Source organism: Arachis hypogaea, chromosome 11, assembly GCF_003086295.3.
Source record: "Arachis hypogaea cultivar Tifrunner chromosome 11, arahy.Tifrunner.gnm2.J5K5, whole genome shotgun sequence".
Taxonomy (NCBI): domain Eukaryota; kingdom Viridiplantae; phylum Streptophyta; class Magnoliopsida; order Fabales; family Fabaceae; genus Arachis; species Arachis hypogaea.
Window position 1 is genome coordinate 70077390 of NC_092046.1, and position 15059 is coordinate 70092448.

Consider the following 15059-nt stretch of genomic DNA (forward strand, 5'->3'; position numbering starts at 1 on the left):
GTCCCCATATACGTCAGCATGGTTGCACGAACAATCAATTAACTTTGATTAAATTTGTATATTATATTTAAATAGAAAAAGATATTATTTTAGTTTTAGAAAATATATTTTTACATTAATTAGGATTATATATAAAAGGAAAAAAAACCTATCTCTCTTCTCTTCTACCTCATTCTGCACTTTACAGTTTTTCAAAATCCTTATTTTCTCTCTGAACCATGAGCAACTAAACCTCCACTGTTAAGGTTAGGAGCTCTGTCTATTGTATGGATTGATACTATTATTTTTATATTTTAATTGATGTATTGATTTCTATTTCAAGAATTGTTTTCGTTCTTTATCTTATGAATTTGGGTGGAACGGAAGTATGACCCTTGTTCTAATTGAGTTCTTGTATAACTTGGAAAAGCTCTTTACTTGAACAACAGCTTGAAAACAATTTCTCCTAAACTTCTAATTATTTGGACTTAACGGGATACGTGACATATAATCCTTTTATATTTGGATAATTAGAGTTTCTGTGGCACATAAACTAGAATTGAACTTCATCCTCTAATTAGAATTAAGTGACCAAGGAATTGGCGGTTGACGAAAGCTAGAGTAGACTAAGAAGGTCTAAGGAATTAGGGCTTAGTCATATATAGTTTGCCATGAATTGAATCTTGCATGATTAAAATAATTAGTAAGAAAAGTCAATCCGGAAAATAGATAACTCTGAAGCCTTAACTATTTTTCCATATATTATTCACAACTCATTTACTGCTTGCTTTCTAATTTACTGAATTTACTGTTTAATGTAATTGAACTCTCAACACTCCTTTCTATTTGTCTGACTAAGCCAATCACTCAACCATTGTTGCTTGATCCATCAATCCTCGTGGGATCAAGCCTCACTCACCTGAGGTATTACTTGGTACGACCCGGTGCACTTGCCGGTTAGTTTGTGGTTAGAAAATCCGCACCAACTTGTAATGTGGCCCCTTCCCAGCTTCATCCGAACTCTTGGGCCTTTATTAAGATTTTCCAGCTATTGTGCCAGGAATTAGGTGTCCGACCTACCACACCCCTTTTTCTTTATCTTTTTGTGTTGACTAAGCCTGGAGTGTCCAAGAAGAAAGCTTCTTGGATTTCCTTCGAGCTACCCAGGGGAAGAAAGTTTTTTCAATGCTTGACGAGTCCTTTCGAGATTTTAAGAATTATTACTTTATGGTCCGAGCTGTCGAGAATGCCCGACCTTTCTTTTTAGATGAGAATGACGAGCTGGCCTTTCCTTTGTGTTGGCAAAAAGATATAGTAGCTCCCAAGTATTCTTGGGAGAATTTGGATGAAATAGAACAAGCTTTTGTGGATGTTCTAGAGGAGCACTGGGGGGAACCTCCTCATCTGGACACAAAGATGTTTTTGGGAGATCCTTCCCTCCTCCGTGCCGAGCTAGGTAGCGTCTGACTTCCCTCCTCATCTGGACACAAAGATGTTTTCTGTTATTGTAACTTGTTTTGCTGGCTTCCTTTTTAGAGATGGTGAAGTCTTCAGACTCCATGAGGGCCTTTCGGAGGGCCAAAAAGGCGACAGCTGCCCAAAACTTGTCAGCAAAGACCTCGGGGGAAGGGTCTTCTCAGGTGTCCCCAAAGAAGCCGACTTCTGACTCTCAGGACCCGAGAAAGATCATCCCGACCCCTAGAGTTCGGTCAATTCCATCTGATCCATCTCATGCGTCCTCTGGTCCTGTTTCCTCTCCTCCTGCTATTGGTCCCTTTCCCAAGAAGCAAAAAACTGTTGGGACCTATGACTTGAACGATAAAAAGTTTGATGGCATTTTCTTTGCTACAGAATTGATTGCTCCACATGGTAAAGTCCCTATGGACGACATCTCGATCCTTCATCACCTTGATTTCATAACGAGCAACAGTATTCGAATGGCCAATGTTGGCGTGGCCTTATCTCGAATTGTTAGGGAGGCCCTTGTCTGTGCTACGAAGGCCTTTCTAGAGGATACCCGGGCTGAATTTGATAGGGTGAAAGGTCTGAAGGATGAGCTCAATTCCAAGGTTTCAAAGTTGGAAATTGATGTGGACAAGGAGAAGGAGCGTGCCACTAGGGCGGAGGCAGCTGCTAACTTGGCTGAGAAGGCAGCAAAAAAGTTATAAGGAGAGTTATACCCGGGCATACGGCGAGTTATTAGAAACTAAGGAGAGGCTTCAATCTGCCCAAGATGATTATGCCGAGTTTCAGGGACTCATGGTGAATAGTATGACTGATATGTTCGAGATCCTAAAGGCTCAGGTCTGAGTTCTTGCTCCTGAGGCCGATCTCTCTCTTTTTAGCATGGATAATGTAGTAGAAGATGGCAAGATTGTACTCGCTCCTGATGATGATGAGGGTCCTCCTCTTGTGCAATCAGCCAAAGTTTCGGCAGCTTCAACTTCTTCCATTCCTTCAGAGGTCGTCCCTCATGAGGCCAAGCCAGACGTGGAGATTTTGAATGGGCCTGATGGAGTGGTTAATGCTACTCCGATCTCGACCATGCCTCTTTCTTCTCCTGCCCAGGATACGGCTACTTGGGCGAGTCTAGATCCCTTATGATGTTTCTTTTAATATCTCTATTCTGAATATTTAGTATAGTCTGACTTATGGACTTTGTGAGAACTTGTTCTAATTTTCTATAAGTCTTTTGTAGTAGGTTCTTCTGACATTAGGTTGCTGCTTAGCAACCTTTGTTTTAAACACTTTAAACTCTTGGGCTGCCTTTTAGGTGGCCTTTGAGTCTTTAATGTTTTGCTGGACGCGTTTTGTTGATATGTTGGTCATACCTCTAATGTTTTATCCTTGCGATCTTTGCGGATTTTATAGAGGTTCGGCACTTTCGAGTCCGTCCTTCTTTGAGTGGTAATGTGAGTTGGCCTTTCGGATTTATGCCCTGCTTTGAGTTGGTACTTGTCAACCCTTTGCTTTTGGCAAATTATCCTTGCGGCTTGGTGTCCGAGCTGCTAGCGACTTGTCCGATGACTTTTCGGTGTTCTTTATATAGAACCTTTTTAGTCTCGGATGACTTTTTAAGATCGTGCCTTCTTTGAGCGGAGTTTGCACCCTTTTAGCTAGGCACTTTTGAGCCTTAAGTTTTTCAACCTTTTTGGCTTTTTCTTTTCTTGAGATCATACCTATGCATCGACCCGCACGACCTTGTTATTCGGGCTTTTTAGTCATATTCCAACAACTTTTTAGGTAGTGTTCCTGATGAGGAACTTTTTCTTTATAGTTTGTTTGGAAGACTTTTTAGCGCTGTTTCTACATGTGCTTTGGCCTTTTAAGTAGTGTCTTTTTTGCAAGACTTGTACCTTTTGACGAAGCACTTCTGGCCTTTGGTTCTTTAACCTTTCCTTGGCCTTTGCGAGGTGTTTTTGTCCCTTTTCAGTGATCCTTTCATTAGTTCGACTTCTCTGTCGGGCCGTCTTAAGTTATTTTTAGTAATCCATTTTTAGTCAGACCTCGTCAGGTCGCTTTTTATGGGTTACTTTTTATAACTTATTGCATTAACTTGCTTCTATCGCTTCACCTTGCCGACCTCTTTGTAATCGGGCGATGAATTTTGCGTTTTATGAGCTTAGATTAATGGGTCTTGGTAGGAAACTTTTTAGGGAATTGATAACTTTTAAATAATAATGAGATAAAAATATAAATAAAAGTGTATACATACGAGTACTTACCCTTCTAGATCGGACAGTTTTTTTTTTTTTTTAGATCTCGGCCTGGCGCCTCATTAAAAAACCTTTTCAGGAAAAAGAGTGCGCCTTGACCTAAGATCTTTACTATTTTCTAGCTATAGTACCTTCTTAGGTTACAGGCATGCCATGACCTTGGTAGCTCTCGCCCTTCGAGGTTGGACACCTTGTAGTAACCTTTTTCCAGTACTTCTGCTACTCGGTATGGTCCTTTCCAGCTAGCTACTAGCTTCCCTTCTCCTGACCGACCTGCTCCGATATCATTTCGGATTAAGATGAGATCATTGGTGGTGAAGCTTCGCTGGATTACCTTCTGATTATACCTCAGAGCCATTCAACGCTTTAGGGCTTCCTCTCTAATCTGAACTCTTTCTCGGACTTCTGGAAGTAGGTCGAGATCTTCCCTTTGAGATTGGGAGTTGGTATCTTCATTATAGAGGATCATTCTGGGAGATCCTTCTTCTACCTCCACGAGAATCATTGCCTCCAATCCGTAAGCAAGTCGGAATGGCGATTCTCCATTGGTTGAATGTGGCGATTCCCTTGGTGTCCTGTAGTCTCCGTTTTAACCCGGCTAGTATGACTTTGTTGGCAACTTTCGCCTATCCATTGGCTTTTGGGTGATCTACAGAGGTGAACTGGTGCTTAATGGAGTGTGGTAATGGAGTGTGGCACCCCAAACCTTGCGACAATATTTCTGTATAAGAACTTCCGACTTCTTTGGGCGGTGGCAGTGGCCAAGTGTTCTGCCTCAATCTATTTTGTGAAATAGTATATTCCAACAATGAGGAACTTGACATGCCCTGATCCCAGGGGGAAGGGTCTGAGGAGGTCGAGCCCCCATTTTGCAAATGGCCAAGGTGAAGTGACACAAATGAGTTCTTCGGGTGGTGCGATGTGAAAGTTTGCATGCTTCTGGAATGGGGGCATGTTTTGACAAACACTCTTTATCCTTATCCCAAGGTCGGCCAGTAGAATCCATCTCTGAGTACCTTTTTGGAAAGAGCCCGCGCCCCAAGGTGGTTGCCGCATGATAAACTACTATTTAATGGTTTATCTTGTGCTCAATTGAGTGGTTTTTGTCAAGTCTTTACACACTTATTCATACAATTTGCATGATTTTACAATTCCTTTTTAATTTTGTTCTATGATTGAAAACTTGCTTCCTAAGCCTTTAAATTGTGTATTTTAATTCCCCTTTATACCATTTTATGCCGTGATCCATGCGTTAAGTGTTTTCAGGCTTTATAGGGCAGGAATGGCTTAGAGGATGGAGAGGAAGCTTGCAAAAATGGAAGGAGCACAACAAACAAAGGAGACAACCAGCGAGCATCGACGCGCACGCATGGCTCATGCGTGCGCGTGAACTGGAGATTTGCACAGCGACGTGTACGCGTGACTGACACGTATGCGTGACAAGGAATTTTGCCAAGCGATGCGTACGCGTAACCTACACGTACGCGTGACATGCGCCACGTGCAGAAATCGCAGAAAATGCTGGGGGCGATTTTGGGCTGAGTCTGGACCCAGTTTTCGCCCTAGAAAACACAGATTAGAAGCTGCAGAGTGGGGGAATCATGGATTCATCCATTCATTCAGACAAAACTTTCATTCACATAATTTCAGGATTTTAGATGTAGTTTTCTAGAGAGAGAGGCTCTCTCCTCTCTCTAGGTTTTAGGTTTCTTAGGTTTAGCTATTTTCAATTTGAGATTTCTACTTTACTTTACTTTAGTTTCTCTTATACTCTTATTTGTTCTAGCACTTTAGTTTATTTATATTCTCTTGTTGATTTATTTATTCTCCAATTTAGTTTATGAACTCCATGTTAGATTTGGTTTTCTATTTAATGCAATTTGAGATATTTCATATTTATGATTTCTTTCTTAAATTTATATTGTTGATGCTTGCAATTGGTTGTTTGGAATTTATTATCACTTATTGCTTTTCTATGCTTTTATGTTGTTCCTTCCAAGTGTTTGATAAAATGCTTGGGAGGATTTTAAGTTAGACTTTTATATTCTTGGCTTTGGTTGAGTAATTGGAGACTGTTGAGTTATCAAACTCTTTTGTTGATTGATAATTGAAAGTTGCTAGTTGATTTGAATCCCTCTAAACTAGTCTTTCCTTAGGAGTTAACTAGGACTTGAGGAATCAAATTGATTTGTCCACTTGACTTTCCTTCATTGTTAGAGGTTAACTAAGTGGGAGCAATGGACAATTGATATCACGATTGATAAGGATAGCTAGGATAGGACTTCTAATTCTCATACCTTGCTAAGAGCTTTCTTAGTTATTAATTTAATTTCTTGCCATTTTATTTCCTTGTTCCTTATTTCAAAAACCTAAAAAGATACTTTTCCATAACCAATAATAAACTACACTTCCCTGCAATTCCTTGAGAGACGACCCGAGGTTTAAATACTTCAATTTAATTTTATTGGGTTTGCTTTAGTGACAAACAAATTTTTGTATGAAAGGATTCTTTGTTGGTTTAGAAACTATACTAGCAACGAGAATTTATTGTGAATTCTTTACTAGCAAAAGTCTGTTCATCAAAATGGCGCCGTTGCCGGGGAATTGCAAACGTGTGCCTTATTATTAGTTATTATGAATATTGTGAATAATTTTGCTTTTTCGTTTCTTTGTTAATTGTTTCTAGTTTTAGGAATTTATTCTCATTAGTTTCTTATTAGTTTTTGTTTATATCTTCTCTCGATACAATGAATTCTCATCCCTTTGGCTATGAGTATGGTTCAAATTATGTTGTAGGGAGTGGAAGCTATAATGAGAACATGCCTCAAGGTTGGGACAATCAGAGATGGGAGGAGCCACAAGGATTTGATCAACCCTCTTGGCAACAACCTCCACCAACTTACTATGAGCAAGAGCCATTCCAAGGTGCATACCAAGACAATGGATATAGTGGACCCCCTTGTTGTTACCAACAAGCCCCTCCATATGCCTATGAACCCCCTCCTCAACATGGCTTTGAACCACCATACTCACAAGCTCCTTTCCACCATTCACCTCCATATGACCCTAACCCTTATACACCATCTCTATACCGTTATCAAGAAGAACTACCTCCGTAATGTGAGCCTTTTCTCCCAACAAATGAACCCTCCTATCCACCCCAAGCTCCCATAGATGATACCTTTAGTGTTATTGGCCAAGGGCAACAGAAGCTTCAAACCACACTTATCTCCACTTTCACCGGTCTCACCTCTACTCTCCAAGCTTTTATATCTCATATGGATCCATCCTTTACCCCCAATACTCAACCCTCAAGCTCTGGAGCATCAATCCTAGAGCAACATGATCCCGATTACGCTATTGACATGGAACAAGAGAGAAGGGATCGTCTTAGGGACGTAATGGACCGGGTTCACGCATACATAATTCAAGAGAAGCAAGAGGAGGCTCAAAAAGTGGAGGTAAGAGAGACCCTTGAAGATGAAGGAGTAGTTGAAGAATTAGGGGGAATTGAAGAAAGTTATCAAGAGGTGGAAGTCATCAAGGAGGAGCTAGATTTTGTATTCGAGAAAAAGGAGAAAGCCGAAATTATTAAAGAAGAGGAAGTAGTTGAAGACTTAGGAGATGCGGAACCTCCATGGGAACCTCCAGTCGTAGAACCTCCCTCAAAGAAGCTTGAAATTGATGTTGAGGAGGGTGTACAACCTCCAAAGCATATTATAGTTGGAGAACTTGAAGAGGTTGATCAAGAGATGGATTCAAGAATCAATGAATTTCTATCCACAATTGAATCATCCCCCAATGAACTTGAAGAAAAGGTTAATGTTGAAGAAGCTCGCAAAGAGGTGGAAGTTGTCAAGGAAAGCATCAGGGAGTGGAGCTTGCAAGATCATTAGAAACACCTCTCCCAAAGCCATTACCATCTAATACAACATTCAAGTGGGTAAAATTCTTATCCTTAACCTTCACTCTCCCAATTGAATATGGGTTACTTGAGACGGATGGTCAACTTATAGCTCTTTGTGGCTTTAATAGTAAGAGGGAGATGGGTAGTGGTTAGAGTTGTCAGGCAAGGTTCAATACGATTGCATGCTCAAAGTTGAAGTGCAAGGATTGGTGTCGAGCTCAATTGAATAGGTCTAGGAAACTGTTTGGATGCCTTAGTGAGAATTCAAATTGCTTGCCACCTGATTGGAACAATGATGATCAATACAAAGACGGGTGCAAAAGCAAGGTTTGGGACCCGGAATTCATTCTAACAATCAACACTCCTGGGGCCTCGTCACTTGCTTTAACTTTCTTGAAGGCTTTATGTGCCTTGATAACGTAGACGCATCCCATGCAAGTTCGCACTATTAATAAATGGGGCAGATAGTTGCGATGAAGACGCGCGGAGGGTGCGTGGCGCAAAAGCCACCCCATGCGTACGCGTGCCTCACGCGTACGCATCCCCTATGTATTTGCCAATCCACGCGTAAGCGTCAGCGACGCGTACGCGTGGGCTTGCCAATCGGCGTAAAAGGCTGCTTGAACAGAGAGTTGTGATGCCATGGTGCTGGAATCGCGCGGGAGTAGTCACGGGTACGCATGGCAGACGCTCACACATCAGTGTTAATGTTTGGCCACCCATGCGTACGCGTGGGCGACGCTTACACGTCACATGGTTTCTTCCATTTTCACGCGTACGCGTGATGTACGCACACGCGTCGCATCATGTTTTTCATTTCTTACTTCTTTCTTCTCTTCTTTCTCCTTCCTTCTTCATCCTTCCTTACTTTCTTCTTCTTCATTTCGTTAACTTCTCATCCGTATTCTCTTTCATTCTATTTTTCTTATTGCATTTACATACTTTCACTCACTGCACTTTAATTTAGTGCATCTTTTTATTTTCTTTTCTAAATTTGATACTTTTTCTTCGGTGTTGAATTTTCTTGCTCAACTGTTGAATATCTCTTGCATTATTCTGGTGCTTCGTGACTTATTTTATATTGTTGGGTGACATTATTTATCTGTCAATGCCAATCTTTTATGATACATGTATTCCTTTTGCATTGACATGAATTTATATTGTCTTTTATTACCTACTATCTCTTCCCCATTGTTGCAACTTTTGCACTATTGATATGCCATTTGCTTCTACTATTTTCTCACTTGCATGTTGTAGCTACCATGTAATTGAGACCCTGATTATTTGGCATTCACCCACCCATATTTTATTTGTTTTCTATCTTTGTTTCTGGGTTACTTTTCTTCTTTTCCTCTTCTTTCAGGATGGCCACTGAGAAAGGAAAGGAGAAGTTTCTCAATGGGACGACAGGCCAGTCCATCTGCACATTCTTTGGAGAGAAAAGCATCAGTTGCAGCCAACCGCCACTTACACATCTTAGCATGCACCGAGGACGGTGCAATCTTTAAGTGTGGGGAGGTCGATACCAACTTCCGTGGGTTAGTTATTTCCTATTTCAACACCAATGTTTAATTTTATTTGTTAAATTAGTTGTCGCATTTACATATTTGATTGCATGTTTGTTTAATTTTGTGCATTTAGCTACTGCTTGGTTGAAGTAATAAATTTCTTCTTCAAGACCCTTTTTATAATATTTCACTAATTTAAATTGAAAATTTGTGAGATTTTGAGCTTAATTATATGGTTACATTATTTAACCATGAATTTTAATTCCTGTGTGTTTTCTTATCTATGATTGCAATCTTTGCTTTGTTCCAATCTATATGTCCATTGTTTAGTGTATTTACATGGATACATATGATTGAGGCCATCAATTGTTATTAGCTCACTTATCTCAAATAGCCTACCATTTCAATTACCTTTGTTTGCCACTTTGAGCCTTTTAATCCCCATTTGTTCTTTATATTACCACATCACTAGCCTTAAGTGGCAAAACAATTAATTACCTGATTTGAATCTTTGGTTAGCTTAAGATAGTGTCTTAACTAAGTGTGGGGAATTGTGGGAAACTTCGGTTAATAGGGAATGTGTTATGTTTCTACTTTATTTAAATACTGGGAATTTGGGTGCCTACTCATGTGAAACTAGAAAAACCATATGCATTGAAATGTTATGTTTGTTTTCATGTTCCAAAAAAAAAAGAAAAAATATTTAATTTACAAAATAAATAAATAAATAACTAGGGGACAAAATTATCCCAATGTTAAGTTTAATAAAAGATCAATGCATATGTGGTGAAACTAAAGAAAAATTTGATATATGAGTATGTGATGCAAAAGTGGGAATTTTGGGTAGCTAAGCTTAATTTTAGAATTGAATAGAGTGTGTGTGTTAGGTGAGAGCTTAGGTTAGTCAAAGATTCATATTATAGCTCACTTAGCCATACATATATCTTCACCCTTACCTTAGTCCCATTACAACCCTGAAAAGACCTCATGATGTTTGCATTGGTTTACTAAATATTTGTTAATTAGTTAGATGAAGAACAAAGTTTTAGAAAGCATGACTAGAGAAGAATAGAGTGATCAACCCTAGATACTTGAGAGATTAGAGTGCATATACACTACCAGTGAGGGTTCAATGCTTGATTCTATGTTCCCTGCTTTCATGAGCTATCTTCTTACAAGTTTACTTGTCTTTACTGTATGATTTGAATTGGTGAAATCAGATTTTTGTTTGTCTTGGACAACTTGTTTCCTTTTAACTAAGTAGGCAGAAACATCCTAGCATATAGTTGCATTCATATATAGGTTGCATATCATGAGTCTTGCTTTCCCCCATTCTTTCCTTTTATCTCCTTGAGCTTAGCATGAGGACATGCTAATGTTTAAGTGTGGTGAGATTGATAAACTACTATTTTATGGTTTATCTTGTGCTCAATTGAGTGGTTTTTATCAAGTCTTTACACACTTATTCATACAATTTGCATGATTTTACAATTCCTTCCTAATTCTGTTCTATGAATGAAAACTTGCTTCCTAAGCCTTTAAATTGTGTATTTTAATTCCCCTTTATACCATTCGATGCCGTGATCCGTGCGTTAAGTTTTTTCAGGCTTTATAGGGCAAGAATGGCTTAGAGGATAGAGAGGAAGCTTACAAAAATGGAAGGAGCACAAGAAACAAAGGAGACAACCAGCGAGCATCGACGCACACGCATGGCTCACACATGCGCGTGAACTGGAGATTTGCACAGCGACGCGTACGCGTGACTGACGCGTACGCGTGACAAGGAATTTCGCCAAGTGACACGTACACGTGACCTACGCGTATGCGTCACATGCCTTACGTGCAGAAATCGTAGAAAATGCTGGGGGCAATTTTGGACTGAGTCTGGACCCATTTTTCGGCCCAAAAAACACAGATTAGAAGCTACAGAGTGGGGGAATCATGGATTCATCCATTCATTCAGACATAACTTTCATTCACATAATTTGAGGGTTTTAGATGTAGTTTTCTAGAGAGAGAGGCTCTCTCCTCTCTCTAAGTTTTAGGATTCTTAGGTTTAGCTATTTTCAATTTGAGATTTCTACTTTACTTTAATTTAGTTTCTCTTCTACTCTTATTTGTTCTAGCACTTTAGTTTATTTATCTTCTCTTGTTGATTTATTTATTCTCCAATTTGGTTTATGAACTCTATGTTAGATTTGATTTTCTATTTAATGCAATTTGAGGTATTTCATATTTATGATTGCTTTCTTAAATTTATATTGTTGATGCTTGCAATCGGTTGTTTGGAATTTATTATCACTTATTGCTTTTCTATGCTTTTATGTTGTGCCTTCCATGTGTTTGATAAAATGCTTGGGTGGGTTTTAAGTTAGACTTTTATATTCTTGGCTTTGGTTGAGTAATTGGAGACTGTTGAGTTATCAAACTCCTTTGTTGATTGATAATTGAAAGTTGCTCGTTGATTTGAATCCCTCTAAGCTAGTCTTTCTTTAGGAGTTGACTAGGACTTGAGGAATCAAATTGATTTGTCCACTTGACTTTCCTTCATTGTTAGAGGTTAACTAAGTGGGAGCAATAGACAATTGATATCACAATTGATAAGGATAGCTAGGATAGGACTTCTAATTCTCATACCTTGCCAAGAGCTTTCTTAGTTATTAATTTAATTTCTTGCCATTTTATTTCCTTGTTCCTTATTTCAAAAACCTAAAAGGATACTTTTCGATAACCAATAATAAACTACACTTCCCTGCAATTCCTTGAGAGACGACCCGAAGTTTAAATGCTTCGGTTTAATTTTATTGGGTTTGCTTAGTGACAAACAAATTTTTTTATGAAAGGATTCTTTGTTGGTTTAGAAACTATACTAGCAACGAGGATTTATTGTGAATTCTTTACTAGCAAAAGTCCGTTCATCACCGCACATGCCACTGTGGACTTCTTCGAGAACTTCCCTTGTAGTGGAGGTCGGGACGCATTTTAGGAGGGGCGTAGAGATTCTTCTCCTATATAGGACGTCATGTACTATGGTGTAGTACTGTGCTTCTCGTACTACCCTTTTTGCCTCCTTTTTGTCTGCGGAAAGTATTTCCAACTTGAGATAGCTAACTATAGGAGTCATCCACCCTTGGTCCTGGTCTGATATGTTTAGGACCTTTTTCTCTTCCATGGTTGATGGATTTGGTAATGTTTCTTGGATGAGGCTTCTATTATTGTCCCCTGGTTTGGTGCTGGCTAGTTTGGAAAGTACATCAGCTCGGACATTTTGTTCTCTAGGTATACGTCATATCTTATATTCCATGAATGTCCGAGCTGTTCTCTGGTCTTGTCTAGGTATTTCCTCATGGTGGGATCATTGGCCTGGTAGCTCCCTTCTATTTATGAGGTGACTACCTGTGAATCGCTAAAAATGGTAAGCTTCTGAGCTCCTACCTCCCTAACTAGCTTCAAACCAGCCAGTAGGGCTTCGTATTCATCTTGGTTATTTGAAGCGGGAAACTCGAACTTTAACGAGAGCTCAATTTGGGTTCCCTGATCACTTTCTAAGATGACACCTGCACCACTCCCGGTTTTGTTCGAGGAGCCATCCACATAGAGGCTCTACTTTGTGGGGGTGCCCGAGGTGTCAGTATACTCTGCGATGAAGTCGGCTAGGTACTGTGACTTAATAGCTGTGCGAGCTTCATATTTGAGGTCAAATTCTGATAACTCGACTGCCCATTGTAGGATTCTTCCAACTAAGTCTATGTTCTGTAAAATACCTTTTATGGGCTGGTTAGTCCGTACTTTGATGGTGTGATCTTGGAAGTATGGGCGGAATCTTCGAGAAGTTAGTATGAGGGCGTAGGCAAATTTTTCTATCTTTTGATAGTTTAGTTCAGCCCCTTGTAAAGCCTTACTAATGAAGTAGATGAGTTGTTGCCCACTTTCATCTTTTCTGACTAATGCTGAAGCTATTGCCTGACTTCCTACGGCGAGGTATAGTATGAGTTCTTCGCCTTCCTGAGGTCGAGTAAAGATGGGCGATTTCCCTAGAAATTTTTCGAAATCTTGAAAGGCTTGTTCGCATTCTGGAGTCCACTCAAACCTCTTTCCCTTCCTTAATGTTGCATAGAAGGGGAGAGATCTTAAGGCTGTTCCAGCTAGGAACCTAGACAGAGCCGCTAGTCTTCCATTGAGCTGCTGGACCTCTTTGATACAGGTCGGACTTTTCATGAGAAGTATGGCCTGGCACTTATCTGGGTTTGGTTCAATTCCTCTTTGGGTGAGCATGAAGCCCAAGAATTTACCAGCTTCTACTGCAAAAGTGCATTTTGTGGGATTAAGTCTCATCACATGCTTTCTTATGGTATCGAACACTTTAGTGAGGTTGGATAGCAACGTTTCCTCGCTTTGTGTCTTTACCAACATGTCATCGACATAAACTTCCATTAGCTTCCCAATGTGATTGGCGAAGACTTTGTTCATCAATCTTTGGTAGGTAGCCCCTGCGTTCTTGAGTCCAAAGGGCATGACTATATAGCAGTAGTTTACTTTTGGGGTTAAGAATGATGTTTTCTAGTGGTCGGGTGGATACATTGGGATTTAATTATATCCTGAGTAAGCGTCCATGAAGGAGAGGTACTCATAGCCTAACGAAGCCTCGACTAGTGTATCTATATTCGGGAGTGGATAAGGATCTTTTGGGCAGGCTTTGTTAAGGTCGGTGTAATCATTCCACATCCGCTATTTCCCATTTGACTTTTTTACCAATACTACATTGGCTAGCCATAATGCATATTTTACCTCCCTTATGAATCCTGCCTCTAGCAAAGCATGTACCTGCTCCTCTACAACTTGCGACCTTTCTGGGCCGAGTTTCCTACGTTTCTGTTGTACTGGCTGAGACCCTGGATATATGGCTAACTTATGGCACATTAGTCTGGGATCAATACCGGGCATGTTAGCGGCCTTCCATACAAAGAGGTCGGAGTTATCCTTTGGAGCTTTATTAGCAGTTCCTTTAGGTCTTCTTTCAGATTCGCCCTTATACTTGTTGTTTTGTCTTAAGTGTCTACAATTTGAACTTCTTTGGTTTCACCTTCTGGTTGAGGGCGAAGTTCTTCGCGAACTCGAATTCCCCTGAGTTCTATAGTATTGGTTTCCATTCCTCTAGGGTCACCTCTAAGGTTCAGACTCTCGTTATAACAGCGTCGCGTGAGTTTTTGGTCTCCCTTTATAGTAGCTATCCCTTCTGTGGTTGGGAACTTCATGCACAGGTGTGGAGTAAAGACCACCGCGGTGAGCTGGTTCAGCGTTGTCTGACCTATCAGAGCGTTGTAGGCCGAGCTTACGTCGACTACTATGTAGTCTATGCTTAATGTCTTAGACCGAGTTCCTTTTCCAAAGGTTGTGTGAAGTGGGATGTACCCTAGTGGTTGAATTGGAGCGTCTCCGAGCCCGAATGAACTATTCGGATACGCTCTGAGCTCTTTTTCTTGTAACCCGAGCTTGTCGAGGGGGATTTGAACAGGATATCCGCGGAGCTTCCTTGGTCTACCAGTGTTCGGTGGAGATTAGCATTAGCTAGTGTAATTGTAATGACTACGGGGTCATCATGCCCCGGGATGATGCCTGCATGGTCTTTTTGAGTGAAGGTAATAGTAGGGAGGTCGGGTGACCTGTCCCTTCCTCCAACATGGTACACCTCTTTGAGGTGTCTTTTACGATACGACTTAGAGATCCCTCCTCCTGTGAGTCAACCATTTATCATGTGAACATTCCTGGTATGCGAAATTGTTACTCAGGTTGTGAATTATTGTTTGAAATTGATTCCATGGCAATGGCACCAAAAACGGATGCGCAGAACCATAGTCTAAACATATCTTCACAACTTCGCATAACTAACCAGCAAGTGCACTGGGTCGTCCAAGTAATACCTTACGTGAGTAAGGGTCAAATTCCACG